Source organism: Falco biarmicus, chromosome 3 (assembly GCF_023638135.1).
Source record: "Falco biarmicus isolate bFalBia1 chromosome 3, bFalBia1.pri, whole genome shotgun sequence".
NCBI lineage: Eukaryota > Metazoa > Chordata > Aves > Falconiformes > Falconidae > Falco > Falco biarmicus.
In genome coordinates, this window is record NC_079290.1 from 78968745 (window position 1) to 78986429 (window position 17685).

The following is a 17685-nucleotide window of genomic DNA, read 5'->3' on the forward strand; positions in this document are numbered from 1 at the left end:
AAACTAGCTCTGCTAAACGTTGCAAACCCTTTTTTGTTGGGTTAGTGCTTGTGATTCATACTCAGGGAGCTGTTATTACCAATTTGTGTTATTCTTAAATGTACCCCTATAAGAATAGAAAGAAAACCTGAAAAAAAATCCTTTTTTTTTTTTTTTTTTTTTTTTTTTGGAAACATGGTTCCCATTTCACATTGCAGCTGTTAGTGGAATATCAACTTGGAGTTTTCCTCCTAGAAAAATAAGCAAAATTTTCAACCACAAAATAAATTATTCTTTCTGTTCAATGGAATTAAGTGGACCAGTTAGATGTGTTGATAATATCAAGGGAAGTATGGGACCTACGACTTAGATAGTTACTTAGCTATTTGTAGCTAACAGTGCTGAAAATGACTAAGAAGGTGTTTACTGAACTGTGGGTGCTGCCTGCAAAACCTGTGAGATACCAGTAGTTCCATTCAGATTGGGTATCTCTTCTATAAAATATTGCAAATTATTTCAAAAGAAGACAATTACCAGAATAAGAATCAGAATTTGGGAAACCAAACTACTGAGGGGGAGATTCTGTTCCTAAGAATTCATACTCCAATGCAATGGTTTAATTGTACCTCACAGAAAAAATGTAAAAGTACAAGGAACTTTGTATGAATAGATCATCAGGAGATTGCCAGAGCCTTTTGTCTCTAGAATGAAGAATGTTGCCACATTGAATAGACTGTAACAGAGCTGTTATTCATAGTCAAACCCTTTGTATCAAAGAGGAAATCTTGTATATGGGTGCAACTGATTAGCAGAAGAGCAGTTTTAAGAAAATATATAAATTACATGCAAAGCATGTAAAAAAAAAAAGTTATGAAAACACTTTGTGCTTCTCTGTCTAAACTTTTACTTTGGCTGTAGTTGTTTAAATGTCTTTAAATGCTTGAGATCACAAAGATCTTGGGGAAGAGGAAAAGCTACCTATGGAATTGTTCTGTATCTTCTGTTTTGCATAAATCTGGATACACCTCAGGTAGTCACTGTGACTCTACTTGACGTACTATACTCAGATATTACTGTTGAATGATAGCAGTGTGACATACTGGTTACAGGACTAAATTTCACTGCTCTAATACTGGAATGAATTCTTTGATATCCACTCAAGTATTTTGGTTTTTTAAGAGATATCTACTTGGCCTTGGGTTCCTATAATCACTCCTCAAGAGTGACTGCTCTTGATTTTGCCTGTGATGTGAACAGTAAAAAAAAATGGAGCTGTGACATGGAGCTGAAACCATACTCGAGAGACTAGTTAGCATCTTGTAAACTTCTGCACAGCTGGAGCATATACTGGACAGTGAGTGACCTGAACCATGTGGTTTTTTGGTTTTTTTGGGATTTTTTCATATGGATTGAGCCAGTAATTCATGTCTTTCACACTTTTAAATTTATCTGTGGAGTATGTTTTTAAATAAAGCTTCATATAAAGCTGTTCACATGTTAACTGATTAAGAATGAAGCTATCAGCAGTTCTCTCAAACTGATGACATAGTATCTGTTTTCTGTTTTGAATATATAATTTTGCTAATAGAATTAGGAGATGTTCTATTATATATATTTATTCATTCTTAATGTCTTGGACCTTAAAGGCTTCCTTAATTTCTTCTTCCCAGTCAGATCCACAAAACTGAGATGACGTGCAAGGAGGCACAATGCCTTGAAAAATAAACATTTGACATATATATATCCTGGAAATAAGATGCATGAAGTTTTAGACTGTAGATAATGGCTTCCCTATCTCTAGGGCAATTTATGTTCATTAGCTGTTTTGTTATCAAGAGTGGAAGAGTGGATCTTTCTTTTTTTTTTTCTTTTTTTTTTTTTTTCCTTAAAATTATATGACTTAGATTAAACAAGAATTAAAGGAAGTTTTCTAAATTAAAATTAAGCTAAATTATCACAGAAATGTCATTTAGTCTTCATTAAGAAATAGCTCCTGTGTTATCTTCCGTTGGCTTTTCATGCTGAAATTCACCACTCCTTAGTCATCCAACAAAATTCCAATTTTCTGCCCTTCATCGCTTTCACTGTTCTGTTAGAATGGGTTAAATGTGTGTGTTAAAATTATACAAGAGTTCTGAATTTTTACAGATTGGATTCAAATTGATGTCTTTTTCCACTTGCAAAGTTTGAATATTTTCTATAATTTTGTTTCCATATGTAAATTTCATACTAATATCAAATAGCCAATCTACTTCAAGAAATTTTAGTTTAATTTTTTCACTGTCTGCTACCCATAAGAAGTGAAAATCTTGCCTAGAGACTCATGTGGGAAAGTCAGTACATGCAACTAGGTTTAATTTCTTTAGCTATGTCTTACTCTTAGGTTCTCTGTAGTTGTATGTCCTCAAATGGTAGCCCAGTTGCCTCTCCCAAGCCCTCCTCCAAAATTATATGGATAGGTGCTAACTTATGAAAGGTGTCATTCTTACGGAAGTATGATCTGGTTAAGCACTTACTTCTGCAGAATATTCTCACCATAGTAAAATGTAGCATTCAGTTGAGTATTTTGTTGCTTTTATTGCAACAGAATGCATACACTTTGAAGATAAATGTATCTGGAGATCCTGAACTGATTATTGCTAGTTAAAATTGTAAATTTAGTGTTCAGCTAACAGCTAAGCAAATCTCCTGCCTTTTCTATTTATGCTTCTGTTCAGGAAATACCACACTGATTTTTATAGCCCACTTGGACTCCATTTCCACAGAAAGTAGAAGGCAGTAAAAGAACTGGTGGCATCCTACTACTATAATATCTGTAGGCAGTTGTTTCAAATAAATAATCACTGTGTTTTCCCTATGGTTCATGACATTTCCTTTTTCATAAAACAGCACAGAAGAGCTCTTCACAGTTTCAGAAGGAGAAAGGCAGGAAGCTTTTGTGAATACACAGCGGACTTTTTGTCTTAAGAGCCTGTTTCTTGGGTAAAAATCCTGAAATGTTAGCTAATTGTCAATAGGCCGAAAGAGGACCATACCAGCTAACTGCTGCAGTAGGACTCGTTGAACTTCAAGAACACCAGGGAAAAATGAATATTGTTCTTGCTGTGCTTGATTGTAGTAATTCATATTTAGCAGAAAAATACCAACTTAACTAATCAAGTTAAACAAAAAATATGCAAATCCAAGGGAGTAAAACCATTTTATCTTTGAGCATTATGTAAATGAGAGAAAAATATCAGATGTAGAAAGGGATGGTTGGAGAAGATGTGTTATAGATCTAGTGAAAGAACACACAAGGTAGAGTACTCCTACAAGTTAGGATGTGTAGCATAATATGAATAATATAACTTTAGTAACATAAAAAATCAAATAACTGTATTTGTAGCATGACAGAAAAGATGCATATTTCACCATTGAGAAGATGACTCTGGGACGAGATGTAGGAGATTATAAATGCCTGCAATTCAGCAGACTTCCCCATGGTCACTGCTTCATAATGCAGTCATAGGTAGGCTATAAACTGGCTGAGATAATGCCAGTATATGCAGTCAATATTATCAAAATCTAGAGTGTCTACATAATCTAAACTATTAAATTAAGTTTGGAGAGGTTTTGCTTACAATGATGTTGTCCACTGAGCACATAGGTGTTGCAATTTTGCAATTGCACAAAAAGACATAGAGAACAGAAGCAAATAAGAGTTCAAAATCAATCTGGGTCTTTAGACCAACAGTCTTGCTCTAAACTCTAAAAGATTAAGAAAGAATGAGACTCTGAGGTTGTAATTTGGTATCATTGAATTGGTTTCAGAGTTACTCCTGCTTGTAGCTGAGGACTAGGCTTGGACTCACAGATCATAATTTAGCAAACTGTTCTTGGTTAAACCACAGGAAAAAAATAATGTAAAATATTACAGGCATAAAGTAAGATGTAGTACATTTTTACAGGTAAAAATAATTCCACCCATTGCTGTCACATGTAGAAGTTGCTGACTACTTATAAGAAATTGGCTTTGCTTTGAATGAACACTGTTTAACTCATTCGATTGAAAGTGGAGACTTGGCAGAGAAGACTTTGCTATTTATGTAAACCTGAGTTCTTTAAATATAATTACATTTTTAATATGTAACTTCCATAAACATCAGAACAACTATATTGGTCTATGAATGTTAATTGAAGAGGGTCCCCCGTGGAGAGTCGGCCAAGTCACGACAATCACACCAACATGGCTACATGCCGTGCTCACTTTACTAAACAAACAGGTCATATTTATAACTTAAACTGACCGCTCACCTGACTTTACACACAGGTGACTGGATATTGCTGACTGGTGAGCATGCTGCAGGTACCTGATCAGAGTGCGCCGATGAGAGTGTGTTGATTTCACGGTTCCCAGGACTTGCTCTGCACCTGGCTTATTGTTTGCGTACAGCTTGTTTTCTTTCTCACACTGCTTGTTCCCAGGACAATTTAAAGCTGCTCAGCAGCTTCAACTAACAGTCCTGGGTTATCCAACCCAGACAATGGTAACATATGTCCTCGGTCCTTTAAAAATCCCTCTACAGTTAATCAAGGTGAAACAGCCTGGTTTTATCATTAATTAATCTTCTCATTTAATAAATAACACTGGTGATGGAGTTACAGTAATCATAACGATGAAATGAGGGCATGGAAACAGCAAGAGTGTGATCATCCTTCTCTGTTTTTCATGAGTATACGATCTACGAAAGGCCAATATAATTTCAGTCCATCCTTTATGAATTTGCAAGAATGGTGGGAATATACATAAAACAGAAAAGAAAGATTTGAAGAGAGTAACAACTGTCCCCTGAATTCAAAGCTATTTCTTTTGGTAATAGTCTTCTGATTTGACTTCTCAAAGAGAATTCTCTGCATAAAATTTTCATGTTTCATTTTCTGTAATGTGATATCCAGTAACAAAAATAGGGAAAGTGAAACAGAACAAGGTCTTAAAATAAAAAAAAAAATTAGTCAGGATGAGTTTGGTACAATGCTCTGGGTGGTGCTCTGTTTGTGTTGAGAAAGGAATGTACTCTGGATAATTAAAAAAGATAAGGTGGGCACCTGGAGGAGATAAGGAGACCATCAAGTCTTCTTGAACAAAGAAAATTGAAAGGTCTACTCCACCTAGATCCCACCTATTGTGAATGGAATTATTAGGTGTCAAAATCAAATGAATATGTATGTAAAGATGTTGTGTAACCTCTCATGAAAACAGTATACAATACATAACTTTTCACTGAAATCTTCAGAGCTAGTTTGTCTGGTGCAAATCGGCTGGCTCCCCAACTTTGCACGAAATAAATACCTTTGCTGCTTAAAGACAAAATTAGTCTCTGAACAGTTACTCTGTGAAGTTTTGGCATCAAAAAGTAGTGCTGGAAAAGAAAACAAATATTCTGATAACATTTGAAATGTTACTAGGACTGCTCATAGTCAGTAAAGGTCAGTGAATAACTCATTTGATGAGTAAAAAATAACGGCATGCCTCTAAAAAATATTTTTATTACAGCAAATGTAAAAGCTCTGGAAAATTTTGCTGAGATATGCTGTCAGGGATTAACTTTATTGTATTTAACTGCTGTTTTGGCAGATGGAAGAAAATTCTTAAGTCTGTCGAGCCAAATGACCTGTGTGCCTCCTTGGTTCTCCTCTTTTACCAACCTCTTATGCTGTTCCACTTTTCTCTAGAAGCATATCCTAATGATTATAAAATGTTCTATGAAATGCTGGAACTTATGGCCAGCAGTGTTCAAAGATGAGGTGCAACAGACACACAGTGTCACCCAAAACTGCAGGTACACATGTTCTTCAGGAGATCCTTGGCAGAATATTACCAGTGGTCAGGAGCAGGGGATACCAGTCACATACAAAGAAACATTGCTGGGTTGAGTACAAATTCATTTCACTTGGGGAAGACAGGAGTGGAAACCGTACCTTTTCTACATGTGGTTGTGTAGACATCTGCAGAGGTTCTCTTCCTTCATGTACTGAGTAGCAGAGGAAACACAGAATGTAAGAGTTGGATTATTGGATTTTGATCAAATTCCTAAAGTCAGCCCTGCTATTTTACTTTCAGAGCTGAAAGTGAATGTCATGGCATTTCAAAGGTCATTATGTTTGTAAGCTAATGAAGATCAACTTCTTTAAATAAAAGAAAGAAACACAGTTAGAAAGTGTTGAAACAATGAAAAAAAACCTAATATATTTCCACATGGAACAGTAGTAGTTTTAATTGAGCAACCCAGTAGAAGATGATGTAGTTGGTTCAAAAGGCCTTGTGCTTCAGGATTTACTAATATACTATAAACTGGAAGGGACTTGTGAAAGTCAAAGGGGTAAGGGACTGATAAGGTAAAGTTCTATCAATACTACAGGTAAAAATAAGGAAATATACTATTTATACTGCTGGTGATTATGAATTTGTTGGGGTTTTTTTCTGTGGATAAGAGTCCATGAGGCAGGAATATACTGCAACAAAGAGGTCTCTGAAAGGGTCAGAAAGTTCAAGACTTCTTTTAATTTTTGCCCTGACATTATTGAAAAGTTCCACAGAAATTTAAACACTTTTTCAATAGTTTTGTAACCTTTCTGGAATCAATGCCAGGTAAATAGCAATAAAATAGGTCATTAAAGTCACCTTCCTTAGTCTCTTAAGATTTTATTTTTCTCAGAACACAATTTTGTTGCCATTGGTGGTGACAAGAGCTTAATAGCATTGAAATAATCATTACACAAGATCCTTGAAAAACACATACCTCTAGAAATTCTGTTCCATCCTCTCATTATTATGGGAAGCAGTCCCTCAACCCTTTCCAGAAGCCTCCCAAAAACATGGCTTCAGCTCATCTACCCATGTCTGTGAGCCACCTGCATGTACATCTCTGTAGAAAATGTTGGTCATAATGGTTGGTCATCATAACCAATTGTTTTCTGTTTTCCATTTCCAAGGACTTCATTTTGAACTGTTTTCTCTTTCTGTTTACATTGCATGCAAATATTTTGCTTGATAATACTAAAGTGAACCGTGAATACTGCTGCCATATGATGGTAGTTGTTCCACATGGTTGCTGCAATCTATTCAATTTAGTGACCTTAACTGGTTATTTGAGTGGAGGCCTTTGTGAGGTTACCTAATTAGGCTTCTGGATTAACATTAGAAATGCCCTTCAGAGTGAGAACTGAGGGCCTTTTAGTCCTGTGTTTTGTCTTTGACCTTGGCCACTATTAATGTGCTCACATTTTAAACTACTGTGCCTAAAGCTCGGTAGGTTGCAGAGGAGATTGCGAGGTTCTGGGCACTTGCAAGCAGTATTAGAGCATATTGAGCTGTGCTACCTCATACTGTTCTGTGCTATGGATAGATTTGGCATTTTTTTAGATGTTTATGCAACTGGTGGGTCAAAGCTTGACCTGTTTAGGTCAAGCAGACCTGTTGAACTGTTTAAGTTCTCAGGACACATACATATGAAATGGCCCTTACTTTAAATTAGAGAAGGAATTGATGAAAGGGATGGGAAAACCCTGTTGGAAACCTATCATCAGCAAGTCTTCTGATGTCTCTGCAGCCTTTCTAGTTTTGAAGGTGTAGGTATTTTATGTCTTTTATGGTGTCCTAACACTTTTTTGATCATATGTTTAAGGAATATGCACTTGGGAGGAATGATTCCTACAGTTACCCCAAGTATTCTACCTATTACAATGAATTCAGATCTTTCTGTATTTTGTCTCACAGCCCTTTGTGTACGGAGCAATGTTGGGGGGAACCAAAATCAAACAATATGCTAAAACCTGAAACATCATTATTGGAACTATAGAATGAGTTGCACACTGCATCTGCAAAAAACATGATCACAGAAAAATGGACAGGTCAACATGTTGCTTGCTGCAGAAAATTGAAAGGCAATGCAAAAATGTCTATGCATGTATGAGAATGAAAGAGAGTAGGTTAAGAAGCTGGCAGAGTCAGCAGAGAAAGAAGCCAAGAAAAACAGATGCCAGATCTAAATACCAATTCTGTAAGGACTGAATCACTTATTCAGCAGCCATGCACTTACTGCCTACAATAATTGACATGGGTACAATACTGTTGTCTGCTTGGGGAAGAGTTTTTGCATAGTCAGATTGAAATTATTCAGAGAGGTCAAAAATGGCTATGAAATCAAATCTCTGTGGTTTTTTTTTCATACAGATACTATAACGATCCAGATGTTTGCCCTTCAACAAATCACTGAGCAGCTTTCTGGGTTATAAACATAACTTTCATAATATGTTTGACAACTTAGATTAAACACTGCTGTCTGATACTCTTCTGTATGTATGTGTCGAAATATATTTCTAAATGTATTTGCAATATTTATTATCGTTATCTCTTTGACAACTTCTGTTATAATGATAAAAAATTATAAAACCCTGTAAAAACATAGAGTAGAATAATCATTATTGTGTTGCTTAATCCTATATAGTTTGCAATTGATTGAAAAATCTATCATTGATATAACATGGTATCGGTTCCTGCCCAAAGTTGTCAGTCATCTCTTTAACATTTGACTTCGTAGTTAAATTTTGTGAAAGCCTAGCACGTAGGATAAAGGGACCTTCAGAGTCAGCGAGTTCATTCCTCTGCTCCAATACAGGATGAATTCTACAACAAACTTTCTGATAACTATTTGGCTAAGCTGCTTCTAAAAACCTCTAATGAAAGAGACTCTCTAGTCACATTTGGTAAATCAGTGCTAAAAGAAGAACACTGTAGAAAAAGGGCTTTAAGCTATCAAAGTTGTGCAGGTAAATAATGACTCAGAAAAGCCTTCAACATACAGTGAACACTGTCCGTTGAACCATTTCTAGTCTAGTCATACATGTAAATAAATACAGAAATAAAAGATAAATTTATAGCAGTCAATGGATAGGTGCTATTAAGCCATAGTGTTGCACAAAGTAGAAAGTAGAAATCAGTAGTGTTGACTGTATATTTTCTATATGATGGTTTTGGAAGTATATTTTTTCTCTTTTGAGTTTGACATACTGAGGAATTGTAAAGAATACTCCAATATTTTAGGATTTTTATGTAAAAGCTTGTGTGTTTTTTAAAAAGGAGCAAAATCATTATAGAAGAGCAGATTGTTATAGCTGCTTTTTCAAATGGTGAACTTCATTGATTTTTATTAACAATACATTGGTATTGCAACTGATTTGGGTTCTTCACTGGTTAGGAGTAAGCAAGCTAGTAAGCAACTCTAAGTTTCCATAATATATACAGTTGGGTGCTGTCAATGAAGATGATTTAGCTTTATACAGGTATGCAGGCAGACACTGTATGACCCAGGGCTACAGGTATTAATTTAGTATTCAATAAATATTAACTCATTCTGATCTTAGAATTAGGAAGATGCTGATGGAAACAAGCTGCGCCTGCCACTTCAATGCTGAGTGTTGAAAGCTGGGTTTGTTTTTGAACCAGTACTGTACTGTTGTTGCCAGAATGACTTGGTATTTTTAAAGTTACCATAAGGCTGTATCTTCATGCCATAATAATTCTCTAACCTTAAGGCAGGAAATGAGTATGATGTCTTATAAATAAGTGGTAAATGTTTGCTCTTAAACAATAATCTGTGTAATAAATGGCAAGCTATAAAAGTAAAATGTCAAATAAAATGAAAGCTTCTGCTTATTATTGATTAATAATTTTTGCTTGGGCTCTCTGTAAGAGTAAAGGTAATGTACTGACCGTTATTCTAATTTAGCCACTTTGTGTATATTTGAAAACTTTTTCTTGCATTTTCACCTTAAGACGCTGATCTCTTCAGTTTTAAATGTCTGTGAAAGTGTTGCAGAGTATTACTAGATGCTTATGTTTCAGCTGAGATGTAGGTAAAATTCTGTGCAGACTAAAGTGATTCTAATGTATAGTTTGCAAGGTACATTAGGACTGCATAAGAGAAAAGACTATATGAATGTAAATCATTATTTTCAATGGCAAACAGTATTAATAAAGAAGTGCTGTATCACCAATGATAGCCAAATTGGATAGCAAAGTAAAATTTACCACCCTGGAAAGTACCAAAGACAGTTCTCGATGTTATTCAATGGAAATCTTTGTGTTACTTCACCTCACCAAGGTATAGGAAAATTATTGTACAGATAAAAAATTTCAGTGTGAGAAATTAAATTGAGAGATTGGTAGATTTGCACAGTTACACAAACCAAGTTTTAAAATTAAGGAATCAGCATCGCTTCTCTGGGCATAAAAATGGAAGATTATGACTGTGTCTACATGAACAGTTTAGCTAGATGTCCATTGCTTAGAAAAATCTCAGTTCATCTTGTACACACATGAAAAAAAATTCTAGAATCCATTCCAGGCCAAAATCTTGTCAGATTAGCCAGATGGAGGTATGTGACTAGCAAGAGATTTAGTGTTGGCCAACGATATATCTTCTAAAAAGTCATGTGCAGTAGAATGTTGCTGTTGGGAGATAAAACTATGGAGATAAAATTAGAATGGAGATAAAATTTCGTTTATTTTATTTTTAAAACTTTTCCTTTAGAATTTTTCAGTGGTCAGCAAATCTTTAAAATATTTTTCTACTTGTTCTCTTGGTAGAGATTGGCAAGTTTCTCCTCTCAGTAACCTATCTAAAACTTATTCTACATGATACAGGGGACAGGATTAAAAAAAGAATTTGAATCCAGGAGAAACTGTTCACAAATGAAAGCTGATAACCTGGGTAGAAAAGTATTGCAAATTTTCAGTTTACAGGCAGAAGAAAAAAAGCAGAACAGAACGTGACTGCAGCACAATCATAAACCCCAATGTGTATAGAACAGAACCTCTGAGAAGCTGAGAGTGGTATGAATAGCAGATGGAAAGGTCTGTCAAAAGAGACAGGCAGAAGGCAATATGGTTGCTACAAAGGTTTTGGTAATAAGTCAAAAAGGCAACAGAGAAATCAATAAATCCCCCTCATGAAACTAATAGGAGAAGAAGGAAAGGTTGTAGGTTATTTAAAGTCTTAAGAATTCCTGGAGTAGTTATTTAGACTATATGAAGTTTATAGAGTCATATGGCTTTGAAGACTCATCTACATTTTCACTTGGAGACATCAGTGGGTGACAGCAGTTGAAGAACTTTCAGTTCAAACACCTGCAGTGGCTCAAGCCAAATGCTGAGTTGTGTACTGTGTCCAACAGCATCCAGAAGTGAATGGCTAGGAAAAAAGAAGAGCAGGACAATGTTATACTTCTGCCTAATGCTAATTTCACTGCAAAAATCTCCTAATTCTGTGTGGTTATTGTCCTGATTTTGGCTTGTTTTAATTTTGTTCTTAGTAGCTGGTACAGTGCTGTGTTTTGGATTTGGTGTGAGAACAATGCTGATGTCACACTGATGTTTTACTTGTTGCTGGGTGATGTTTATACAAAGTCAAGGATTTTCAGTTTCTGGGGCCCTGCCAGTGAGAGTGCTGGAGGGGCACAGGAAACTGGGAGGGGACACAGCCAGGACAGGTGACCTGAACTAGCCAAAGAGGTATTCCATACCATGGGACATCATGCTGAGTATATAAACCAGGGAAGAAGTAGGAAGGGGGGGACATTTGGCATTATGGCGTTTGTCTTCCCAAGTAACTGTTACGCATGATGGAGCCCGGCTTTCCTGGGGATGGCAGAACATCTGCCTGCCCATGGGAAGCAGTGAATGAATTCCTTGATTTGTTTTGCTTGCATGCACAGCTTTTATTTTACCTGTTAAATTGTTCTTTTATCAACCCTTGAGTTTTACATTCCTTTCTGATTCTCCTCCCCATCCCTCTGGATGAGGGGGATTGAGCAAGCAGCTGCATGGTGCTTGGTTGCCAGCTGGGGTTAAAACACGACAGTCCTTTTTGGTGCCCAACGTGGGGCACGAAGGATTCAAGATACAAGCCAAATTTGATTGGAATGTGCTAGATTGAATTTATAACTGCTATTGCTGTTCAGCTATTAAAGGACAGATTTCTGTGCTTACCATGGGGCTTGCTTGCCTTATGGTATACTAGGGTCTAGTGCTCGTTAGTGGCTGCTTCTTGCTGTTGCTGCTTGCTGTGCTGCTTATCATCTTACTGTGCTGTGCCCGGGAACATTGTGATAACAGCAATGGCAGGTGGCCAGGGCATTGCTGCTGTGTCTGTTGCTGTACTGGACAGGCTGGAACTCCAGCATGAACTTGAATCAAAGGGACTGTGACCTATTCATGGGTCCACGTGGGAGCAGGACACCCCAAAGTCCCTGTGGCCATGAATAAGTCCATGCCTGATCAGGTGTATCTCAGAGCATCTGTGGCCATGATTGTGTCTGTGCTGCAGCAGATATGCCTCTGAAATAATTGTGGCCCAAGTACAAGTCCATGCTGGAGAAGGTACACCTCAAAGCATCTGTGGCTGTGCATGAGGTCATGCTGGAGCACCTCACAAGCACTCAGTCATGGATAAGCCCACAGCAGAGCAGGTACAGCCCTGGAGAGATTGTGGCCAAGGATGAGGCCTAGCTGGAGCTGATTTACTCTGAAGGGACTGTGGCTGTGGGTAAGGCCATGCTGGAGCAGGTCTATGGCCATGGCCCATGGATAAGACCATGTTGGAACAGGTGCATCTCAAAGTGACTGTGGCTGTGGATGAGTCTGTGCCACAGCAGGTATATCCTGGAGACATTGTGGCTCATAGCTGAGGCTCCACTTGGAGCAGGTACCCTAAGAGACTGCAGTTTGTGGATAAATCCAAGCCAGACCAGGGGCAAGGGGAGGAGTTCATTGCAATGTTAAACCCTATGGGGTGGTCCAAAGGGTACAGGGGTGGAGACTGTAATGAATATACCTTTAAATTGTTATAACCCATTACTTGAGTTTCATGTTATAGGAATGACTGTAGCAGGAACCACCTGAACCATTAGAGGACAAGCCTTACAAGAAGCAGTGCAAATGCTGCAGTGACCTGGCTTTGATGCCTGATAACTTAATATAATGCACAACCTCTCTTCTCCTGAGTGATCACCATAAGAAATCGTGTTCATGGACTAAATGAACTCAGTGGACATTTTGTGGACATTTTATAGACATTTTTACAGGGATGATCCATAGACTGGGGAAATGATATCTGTGTACTATATCAAAGGATGGGAAGGGTGATGGTGGTTAATTGTATTGGAAAGTGTGGCATGATGTAAATGGTATGGAATAAGGCATGGATACTGTCCTGGTTTCAGCTGGGACAGAGTTAATTTTCTTCTTAGCAGCTGGTGCAGTGCTGTGTTTTGGATTTGGTGTGAGAACAATATCACAACAGTTATATACATTTATAACCCATAACGTAGTTCTCTTCCATAAAACTTTTCAACCTATATGAACTTCTAGGATCCACATCAGTTTTGGCAAGGTCTTTTGCACCTACTCTTTTTTGTCTTGAAACATGTTTGTACTGGTTAAATTGGACACCTCCTTTTCCTGCACTAGAAAAGAGGGTGAACAATTTCTGTCAGTTTTACTTTATGTCACTTGTAGTTTTATTTTCCTCTATAATACCTCTTCTCAGTTTTCTTTTTTACACAAGGAAAAGTGACAAGTGACTTTCTAGTTCAGTATACAGAAATCATATGTAGATACATTTTGTAATGAGATAAAAATATATTTAGAAAATGTTAAAGTTTTCTAGTATGTGGCCAGACTTTAAGTACAATTAGTACATGGTGTGATTGCCAAAAGAACTGGAGACAGATGTGACATGATCATAGAAATTTAGCCAGATCAATATACTGATGTTGATTTTATTAGTAGTATGTATAGTTTTATGTGGTAATTTCTGTTCCTTTTACCATGCAGAACTGAGCAAGTAATGAAGAGTGCTTTCTCTTTATCTCTGTCTTCCTTTGTGTGTTACATAGTTTAACTAGTACCACAGAACTGGGTTAAGTAGAGAGGCAGTTGATTGTTGAGCTAATCAACTTTCTCATCAGATAAACTGAAATATTTTAGGTTTCATTTTTTCTTCTGTTCTGTTTCAAACCACTGGTAATAAGTTTATTGTTATCAGAGCTTTCCTTATCTTCTGCTTTTTTTTCCTTCACTGCAGAACTACCGATCATTTTTTTCCCTGTTTTACTCAGCCTGAACTCCTTCCTTTTATACAATTTCACTCTTGTCTGTATGAGGCCATTTTAGTAATTTCCCCCGTGCTATTTAATACTGTCATTATCACTGCTCAGAATGACTCTGAAGAAAAGTTGAACCTCATGTTATAGCAGTATGGGAGGCAATTCATGATGCCTGCCATTTGTCACTACAAAATCAGCTTCAGAACAGTTTCTAGGAGGAGTATTTGACACTGAAAACCCCCAAACTAGCTAAAAAATTATCTTTTACCGTTGTTGATGTCCCTTGTCTAACCAAAGAAAAACTCTGGCCCAAGTACATAGTCATTCAAAGACCTGAGAATTTGTGTCTTCAAGCCTAAATTTGTAATGTAAACAGTTCCCTATTTCTTCTAAATTCCCTTTCTTGGTGAGCGATATTTTAAGGGTTTAGCAACTATTTAGTTTGGTCACTGCATTATTTGAAAGGCTTGGAGTATCATTCTTCTTGTGTCTTTCCTTTTCTCATAATGACTAATGAAGGGATTGTTTTATATTGATAAGATTCCCTCATTAATAAAAAGCTCCAGTGTCTAGCTGGCTTTGGAGCTCCCTGCTTTCCAAATCTTAGTGCTTGAAAGGCTTCTAGGCAGCTTTAGTATTGCTACTCTTTCATTTTTAAAAGCCAGTGTTCTAAGGAAAAATAGTCTTAACTTCTGTCTATCCATCTTCTCACCCCAGCTCCCCATGCTAAACAGCCTTAATAATTTCCATCTGGGGACAAATATTTCTAGTCAAGAGACATATCAACACTTCTTCTTCCCTTTTCCTTTTCTTCCTTCCCACAAGAGACATAAAGAACTGCAATGAAAAAAGAAATGCATGAATAAATAAACATTCAGAGGACCCAACAACAAATCACCCTGAAGGAAAGCAATGGGGAGAGGGAAACTGAAAAGAACCACCGTCCTTATCAGCAGTCAGTGACAGACAGTGATCAGGGAACCACTAGTTTCTTTGAAGCAGTCAGCACAGTGTATGGCAAGGATTTCTGGATAAACTTTGTTGGTTTGCTTCTGTGATTATTGCTCGTGAAGGCCACATTTTATATATGACCATTTTCTTGACCAACCTCTATTATATACCTTTTGCCATGTAACCTTCTACATTTTAACAACAGCATCTCTCTTGAGAAATTTTAAAGAGATATTGTAGTGGGATGAAGAGGACTGGGGTTTTTTTCCAAAGTTGTTGTAACTGAATGTAAGGAAACAAAAAACCAGAACCTTAGAGACCTTCTATTTGTCTGGTTTAGAGCTGAGTGGCCCAAAACTTTTACATTGACAAAGGAAGAGGTTTCCTGTTTTGTTGCTGACAGAATAAGGAATAGATCAATCTGAGATTGTGTTTATATGCAAATTCCTGGACTGCTTAAACAATGCCTTCATTTTGGGTTTCACTTTAACCTGGAATGAACCAGCCAGGAAGATATAGTGTAGTAAGTCTCCCACATATGACTTCGAGTCACTTGCTTCTGAGATCCAACACTGCATTCAAGAACAGTTACCAAAATCATTAGGTTTTGTTGAAATTGAAGTCAGTCAGATATCTTCCCATGCGTATTGCAACTGAGAGTATTTGAGAAGACTGTCAACTATATATTTTATTTTTTTTTACTCCTCTTTTCCTGAACAACAAGCAGAGGTGTGATGGGTTGGTCCCAGACTCCCACTTAGTCACTCTCTGACTCGCCATCCTCAGTGGGACATGGAAAGAACCGGAATGAGAAACCTTTCAACTCAAGGTGGAGACAGGAAGATCATTTACTAATCACCATTGTGGGCAAAACAGACTTGATTTGGGGTAAATTAATTTATTGACAATCAAAATAAATATGTAATTACCGGTTTTGGTATTGGAAACAAAATAACAATAAACAAAACATTTATACACTTAGAGAGAACACCTTTTCATCCCTTTTTTCCATGTTCAACTTCACTCCAAATTCCTCACCTTTCTCCTTATTATTGCCATAGGTTACATTCAGTCCCTTGAGTGACTCAATCCACCATGCAAAGTTGTTTGGGGGCAGGGGGAGTTACAATTAATACATAATGATTTCTTTCTGCTGCTGCTTCTCACTTTTGTCCTCTGCTCTGGTGTGGACTCTCCACATGCTGCGGTCCCTTCAGGGGTGTACCTATTCTTCCATGGAACATCTCTTCCTCCTCTGACGTTGGTGTTCCCTTTGTTGTTTCTTATTCTTTTGTTACCTCCTCCTTTTTCTCCTCAGCATTGTCTGATTTTCTTAAACATGTTTTCCCAGAGGCATCACACACATGGCTGCTGAGTTCAGCTTTGACCAGCAGAGGATCTGTTGCAGAGCTGTGGAACTGGTTTTGTCCAGCACAAGGCAGTCTCTGACCTCTTTCCATGGAGGCCACTGCTACAGCCCCCAAACCACCAAAACCTTGTCATTTACACCTAGTCTGAGAGCAAGGGAAGCAATGTCTTCTCATGTAATAGAGATGCTTATTATGGAAGAGAGATTAGGAAAAAAAGTATGCCCTAGGAGTGTACTGTTCTACTTTGCCCTTAATATTAGCAGCAGCAATTCCAGTTCTCCCACTTCTCCTTCCCCCCCTCTCTTTCAGAATTGACCTGTATTTTCAAAAGGACATGAAGCCTGTTTGTTCTTAGTTTTAGTGGGTGCTATCTTGCTGACGTTTTAAATAATCTGATCTTTTACAATGCAGAAAGAGTGCTTGAGTAAATTCTAATCAGGCTTCTTCAAGCTGGTCACCCCAAAATAGACTACAATTTAAAGCTTTGCTTTGTTTTCTTCTTAATGTTAGTCCTCTGTAATCTGGGCAAACAAATCCTATTACTGCATGGCTTTATATGCAGTTCAAACAGACAGTATGTTCTTTGTACCACTGCAGCAGAGGAAAGCACCTGAGTTTGCGTTGGGCTAGCTTCCCTCATTCAATTATTATTTTTAAAAGTGGATATGTCTTACAGTTTGTGAATATTTAGAATTCCACCCTGGTACTTCAGTGATAAAAGTCAACCGGATGTGGCTGATATAGGAACCAGCTATTTTTAGTTAAAACTCCTGAAGTAGGATTTAGTTTTAAGTCGTCTCTGCATTTTTATTTCGGAAGCTGCTTGCCAGGCTTGAATGACACATGATTAATAATTGAGCATATCATATTTATATATTCATTTACAATAGTGCATGAGAAGAAAACAGAAAATGAAGGGGGCAGGGGAGGAAAAAGATCAGCAGCTTGGGATATTAAAAGACAAAAATGTGCTTACACAGTATATCCTGCAAGAAAGACATGAGCTGGTCGTGACGATAACTTTTCTGCCAATCTACCTGTGTATAATCTTTATCTATTAGTTTCTACATTCCTTCATTTTCATGCATGGCCTGCTTTGTCTTGATGAAGTGAATCACTGGCAAGATTGTTGTAACCACATTAGCATCGAGGTTAGAACGCTTATTTCTGCTAAAATATGTGCTGCATAGTGAGGATAGAAACCAGTTTAAAAGTCAATACAAGGTATGTTTCTCCTAGA